Source organism: Chiloscyllium plagiosum, chromosome 16 (assembly GCF_004010195.1).
Source record: "Chiloscyllium plagiosum isolate BGI_BamShark_2017 chromosome 16, ASM401019v2, whole genome shotgun sequence".
In the NCBI taxonomy this organism is placed as follows: Eukaryota; Metazoa; Chordata; class Chondrichthyes; order Orectolobiformes; family Hemiscylliidae; genus Chiloscyllium; species Chiloscyllium plagiosum.
This window is the reverse complement of record NC_057725.1, coordinates 4,050,367-4,057,127: the sequence shown is the minus strand read 5'-3', so window position 1 is coordinate 4,057,127 and position 6,761 is coordinate 4,050,367.

Here is a 6,761-nt window from a genome sequence, read left to right as displayed (position 1 = left end):
CCGCGTACACGACACTCGCCCTTCCGACGTCACCGCGTACATGACACGCGCCCTTTCGACGTCACCGCGTACATGACACTCACCCTTTCGACGTCACCGCATACGCTACACGCCCCCCCTGACGTCATGGCAACTACCTTCCCTTCCCGCCTCCACTCTACGTAATTGATCTCCCTCCCATCGCACCGGACCGCGTACCCACTGACTGGCCAATCTGCGTACCACGTAAACCGGCAAGGCGCCGAACATCATCACGCACGTCATGCCCCGCCTCTTGCGCTCGTCCGGCCGAAATCCCGCTGGCGTCACTAAAGAAACTCGTCCCCCGATTGCGTCATCGCGCAAACCACGCACCCCTTTCGTCATCGCCCACTGCAAGCCCCGCCCCAGCCCGCCCCGGACCATGTATGAATAGATACCGAGGGGCGGGGCTGAAGGCCACGGGACATGGACTGAGATTCTCAAAATTAACCTGGTCCGGAAGACCACTCGGCCCATTGCACCTATACTGGCTGGATTACATCCTGCCAATCGCCTGGTTTTCACCATATTCTTGCATACTGTTAGTACCTTATGCCCCAATTGAATCTGCCTCCACCACATTTCCAGGCAGAGCATTCCAGATCCAAACTACTCACATTACCCTCGAGCCTTTTGTACAAAGTTAAAAATCGCACAACACCAGGTTATAGTCCAACAGGTTTAATTGGAAGCACTAGCTTTCGGACCGACGCTCCTTCATCAGGTGATATGAAACTATCACTGTATTCTAACAGATGAAAGGCATAACAGACAATCAATTTTTCAATGTATAATTTCAGTTACATCACACTGTAAATTTTTGCTATAAATTCTGTGTGTTAGGATTGAGCCCTCCACTACCACCTGATGAAGGAGCATCGCTCCGAAAGCTAGTGCTTCCAATTAAACCTGTTGGACTACAACCTGGTGTTGTGTGATTTTTAGCCAAGTAATGCCCTCATTAACCTGGTATTGTATGATTTTTAACTTTGTACACCCCAATCCAACACCTGAGACTTCAAATCATTACTTGGCTAGGCAGCCTTTAAGAGTCAACCACATTGCTGTGGGTCTGGAGTCGCATGTAACCAGACCAGTTAATGATGACTGTGTCCTTCCCTAAAGGGAATTCGTGAACCAGATGGGTTTTTCTGACAATCGACAATGGATTCATAGTTATTATTAGACAATTAAGTCCAGATTTATTTATTGAATTCAAATTCCACCATCTGCCATAGCAGGATTGGAACATTACCTGGGTCCCTGGATTAATAGTCCAGTGATACTACGACTATGACATCGCCTCCCCCTTGAAATCCTAAGAACTTGCAGGATAAACCATGGCCGTGTAATGGAAGGCCTTCAAGAGAGTATTTGTGAGAAAGCTAGGCTAACATTTTCCCATAAAGGTGAAGAGCAGAACCAATAAAGTCCAGAGAATCTCAGAGAATGTACAGGTTTACATAAGGAAAAGATTAGGCAGTTATGGGTCATACCGAGGGCTCAAAGACGTGGATGCTTTTGAGGAGTATAGGGGCTATACAAAGTACAGGGGCTTGCTCAAAAACAAAATTCAGAGAGCAAAGAGGAGACATGAGAAAACCCTGATAGGCAACACAAAAGCATTTTATAATTATATTAGGGGCAAGGGAAATATCAGGGCAAAGGTAAGGCCCATTAAGGAAGAATGCAGGTTAGGTGAATTGGCCATGCTAAATTGCCCGTAGTGTAGGGGAATGGGTCTGGGTGGGTGTATTCGGCCGGTCGGTGTGGACTTGTTGGGCCGAAGGGCCTGTTTCTACACTGTAAGTAATCTAATCTAATCTAATCTAAAATTGACAATCTGTGTGGAGCCAGAAAATATAGCTCAGGTTTTAAACTAGAACTTTGCATCTGTATTCAATGTGTAGGATATAGGTAAAGTAGTGTTATTTCTGCAATCATAATTACTTATGCAAGGTAAATGCACTCACACCAGTGTATAATTGTTTCAACCAAGAGCTGAGTCATCAAGAATGAAAACTATGTGAAGGAAATATATAATTGTTTTTGTATTAGCTAAAATGTGCATACAAGAATGAAACGTGCCTGCAAACAATGGTAGATGTTACAGACAAGTAGATAAGGTACTGTGAGGATGTAAGCCAGATATGTTTGTACAAGCAGTAGTTATAAGCATCTGTTTCGCACTTCTGCAAAAACAAAAAACAAACCCCAATTAAAAGGTTGTAAGGATCAATATAGATGAGAAAAAGGGAGGAAATGTCATAAGTAGGGGAAATAGATAGCAGTCCATATACTTAACAATGACCACAGCAGGATGTGGTGAAATGGCCAAGTAAAACTTGTACTTTGTTATTCACAAGGCTGGATAAGGCAAGAGATAAACAATAGTAATGGGCACCGGGTTTGGAGTAGTGAATCCTATATACGATATGTACTTGCTAAACTCTGGGTGTCTATTTTAGGCACCACGCTTGCAAGCACATAATAAACATACTGATTGCTTCAGATCTTGTCTCGGACTGCAATTATTGAAGTGAGTGAGCTTCGTTTCTCACAAATGTAAGGAAGAATGAAATAGGAACAGAAATTATGGAGGGCCGACTGTGATATACTTGAATCAATTAGCATTGAGAGGGGAGGTATTAGTGATTTCAAACCCTAGGCTCATATGAGATGTATCCCAGACTGCTGTGGGAGGCAGGGGAGGAGATTGCAGGCCTCTGACATGAATTTTCAAGTCTTCTCTTGTCACAGGAGGGATGCTGGAGGACTGAAGGACTGGAGGACAACTAATGTGATACCATTATTCAAGACAGGTTGTAGGGGTAAACCAAGAAACTGCAGGCTAGTGAGTCTAACATCTGTGGTAGGGAAACTATTGGACAAATTTCTGAGGGACAAAATTACTTTCCACTTGCAGAGGCAAGGAATAATCAAGGATAGGCAAAGGTGAGATCACGTCTAACAAATTTGATTGAACCTTTTGAGATGAGGGTAGAATAGTTACCATAATTTCCACATACCTCTGACAGGCTTTTGGCAAATTTTTGTATGGGAGACTGGTCAAGTGCTGTCATAGATAGTGTACCAGTTAAATGGTAACTGACAGTTATTTGCAAAGCTGTGTTTAAATGTAACCCATGCTGGCTCAAAGGTTGAAGACAGAGGGTGATGGTGGAGGGTTGTTTTTCAGACTGGAGGCCTGTGACCAGTGGAGTGCCCTCTACTTTTTGTCATTTACATAAATGATTTGGATGCGAGCATGAGCGGTACAGTTAGTAAGTTTGCAGATGACACCAAAATTGGAGGTGTAGTGGATAGCGAAGAGGGCTACCTCAGATTACAACAGGATCTGGACCAGATGGGCAAATGGGCTGAGGAGTGGCAGATGGAGTTTAATTCAGATAAATGCAAGGTGCTGCATTTTGGGAAAGCAAATCTTAGCAGGACTTATACACTTAATGGTAAGGTCCTCAGGAGTGTTGCTGAACAAAGAAGTCTTGGAGTGCAAGTTCATAGCTCCTTGAAAGTGGAGTTGCAGGTAGATAGGATAGTGAAGAAGACGTTTGGTATGCTTTCCTTTATTGGTCAGAGTATTGAATACAGGAGTTGGGACGTCATGTTGCGGCTGTACAAGACATTGGTTAGTCCACTGTTGGAATATTGCGTGCAATTCTGGTCTCCTTCCTATCGGAAAGATGTTGTGAAACTTGAAAGGGTTCAGAAAAGATTCACAAGGATGTTGCCAGGGTTGGAGGATCTGAGCTACAGGGAGAGGCTGAACAGGCTGGGACTGTTTTCCCTGGAGCGTCGGAGGCTGAGGGGTGACCTTATAGAGGTTTACAAAATTATGAGGGGCATGGATAGGATAAATAGGCAAAGTCTTTTCCCTGGGGTCGGGGAGTCCAGAACTAGAAGGCATAGGTTTAGGGTGAGAGAGGAAAGATATAAAAGAGACATAAGGGGCAACGTTTTCTCGCAGAAAGTGGTATGTGTATGGAATGAGCTGCCAGAGGACGTGGTGGAGGCTGGTACAATTGCAACATTTAAGAGGCATTTGGATGGGTATATGAATAGGAAGGGTTTGGAGGGATATGGGCGGGGTGCTGGTAGATGGGACTAGATTGGGTTGGGATATCTGGTCGGCATGGACGGGTTGGACCGAAGGGTCTGTTTTCATGCTGTACATCTCCATGACTCGATGACTGTATGCAGGTTGTGTTGAGTGGTCAAAACATTGCTTGATCCAACTGGATGAAATAGATCTGTTTCATTCCTCTGGGCAATGTGCCTTTTTTGAAAATACTAAATTTATAGGTCTACTGTTACTTTATTATTGCATTCTTTTCGTAATTTCATTTCGATCAGCCACTGAATAAGGTACTTTCTGTTTGATCTTGCAGGAGAACAACTGGGGTGTTATAGAGTGATAGAGTCCTCCAGCACGGAGACAGCCCTACTACTGCTGCAGGCAGGGCATTCCATGCCCCTACTACTCTCTGAGTAAAGAACCTATCTCTGACATTTGTCCTGTATCTATCACCCCTCAATCTAAAGATTTGTCTCCTTGTGCTAGCCATCACTGCCCAAGAATAAAGGATGGCATTAGCCATCATTGTCCACCCTATCTAATCGTCTGATCATCTTGTATGTCTCTATTAAGTCACCTCTTAACCTTCTTCTCTCTAACAAAAACAGCCTCAAGTTCCTTAGCCTTCCCTCAGAAGACATTTCCTCCATACCAGGAAACATCCTGATAAATCCTCTCCAATGCTTCCATGTCCTTCCAATAATGCGGTGACCAGAATTGTACACAGTACTCCAAGTGCGGCTGCACCAGAGTTTTAAACAGCTGCAACATGACCTCATGGTTCCAAAACTCAATCCCTCTACCAATAAAAGCTAACACACCGTACACCTTCTGAACAACCTGATCAACCTGGATGGCAACTTTCTGGGATTGATGTACATGGACACCGAGATCTCTCTGTTCATCCATACTGCCAAGAATCTTACCTTAGTCCAATACTCTGTGAAGGGCAATGTGCCAAAAGCCTTTCTCACTGCCCTGTCTACCTGTGACTCCCACTTTCAGGGAGCTGTCACCTGAACTCCAAGATCCCTCTGTTCCACTACACTTCTTAAGGCCATACTATTCACCATGAAACTCCTCCCTTGTTTTGACTTTCCAAAATGCAGACCTCACTTTTATCCATACTAAACTCCATTTACCATTTCTTGGTCCACTTCCTCAGCTGATCAAGGTACTGCTGCATTTTCTGATAATCTTCCTCACTGTCCACAATGCCGCCTATTTTAATGACATTTGCAAACTTACTAATCATGCCTTATACATTCTCATCCACCAGTTATTCAACAGAGTTTATTCCTCAAGCAGCATTGTTTGAAAAAACAGATTGATCATTTTCACATTGTGCTGTCTAGGAGTACGCTGTGTACAAATTGGGCACTGCATTCCCTACACTAAAATTGTATCTTCATTTCAAGAAGTATTATTATTTATTGGGTTGAAAGCACACCTATCATGAAGCACAATTCTGATTTCAACTAAGTGTCACTACCATTTATTAACACACCAAAAACAGTTTAAGATTATAATCGATAGGAACAGGAGTGGGCTGTTTTGCCCCTGAGCTGGCTCCACCAGTCAATAGGATCATGGTTTAACTCTCATTCCTTTAATTTCACTTTTCTGCCCTTTCCCCCCAACCCCTGATTCTCCATCTGATCAAGAATCTGTCTCAGCCGTAAATAGAGGGTATACACAAGGACTCTGCCTCCCCGCCCAACCCTTGGCAAGAAGTTTGAGACTCTCAATCCTCTGATAGAAGAAATTCTTCTCCACCTCAATCTTAAATTAGTGCCCCTTTATTGGGAGACCAAGCCCTCTAGTCTTAGACTCTCCCATGAGGGGAAACATCCTCTCAGCATTTATATTGTCAAGCCCTGAAGAAACCTATAAGCTTCAATGTGATCACCTCTCAATCTTCAAAACTCCAGTGATTAAAGTCCCAACATGTTTAACCTTTGCTCAGAAGACAATCACAGGCTGATCCAAAATTTACTTTGTGGTAGGAAACAACCTGTGACTAACAGCCTGTGTCCAGTGGTATAGCACAGGGTTCAGGTGTAGGTCCCTTGCAGTTCATAGTGAGCAGCAATGACCTCGACACGAGAGTGTATGAGGCTTGACCAGCGCAGCAGGAGAAAGTGAGGTCTGCAGATGCTGGAGATCAAAGTTGAAACTTTATTGCTGGAACAGCACAGCAGGTCAGGCAGCATCCAGGGAACAGGAGATTCGACGTTTCGGGCACAGGCCCTTCTGGCCATTCCTGAAGAAGGGCCTGTGCCCGAAACGTCGAAACTCCTGTTCCCTGGATGCTGCCTGACCTGCTGTGCTGTTCCAGCAATAAAGTTTCAACTTTGATATGCAGCAAGACCTAACTTGGAGATGTTGGTAGTGGACTGTGGTGGACAAAGATAAAAATCACACAACACCAGGTTATAGTCCAACAGGTTTATTTGGAAACACTAGCTTTCAAGGCACTGCTTCTTCATTAGGTGGTTGTGGAGAATAAGGTCATAAAACAGCATTTATATCCAAATGAGTACAGTGTCATGGAGATGTGATGATACATTAAACAATTTAAGATAAATTTAGGATGGGATGTGTTGGTTTCTGTTCTTTGGTATGTAAATCCCAGAACTTCTTT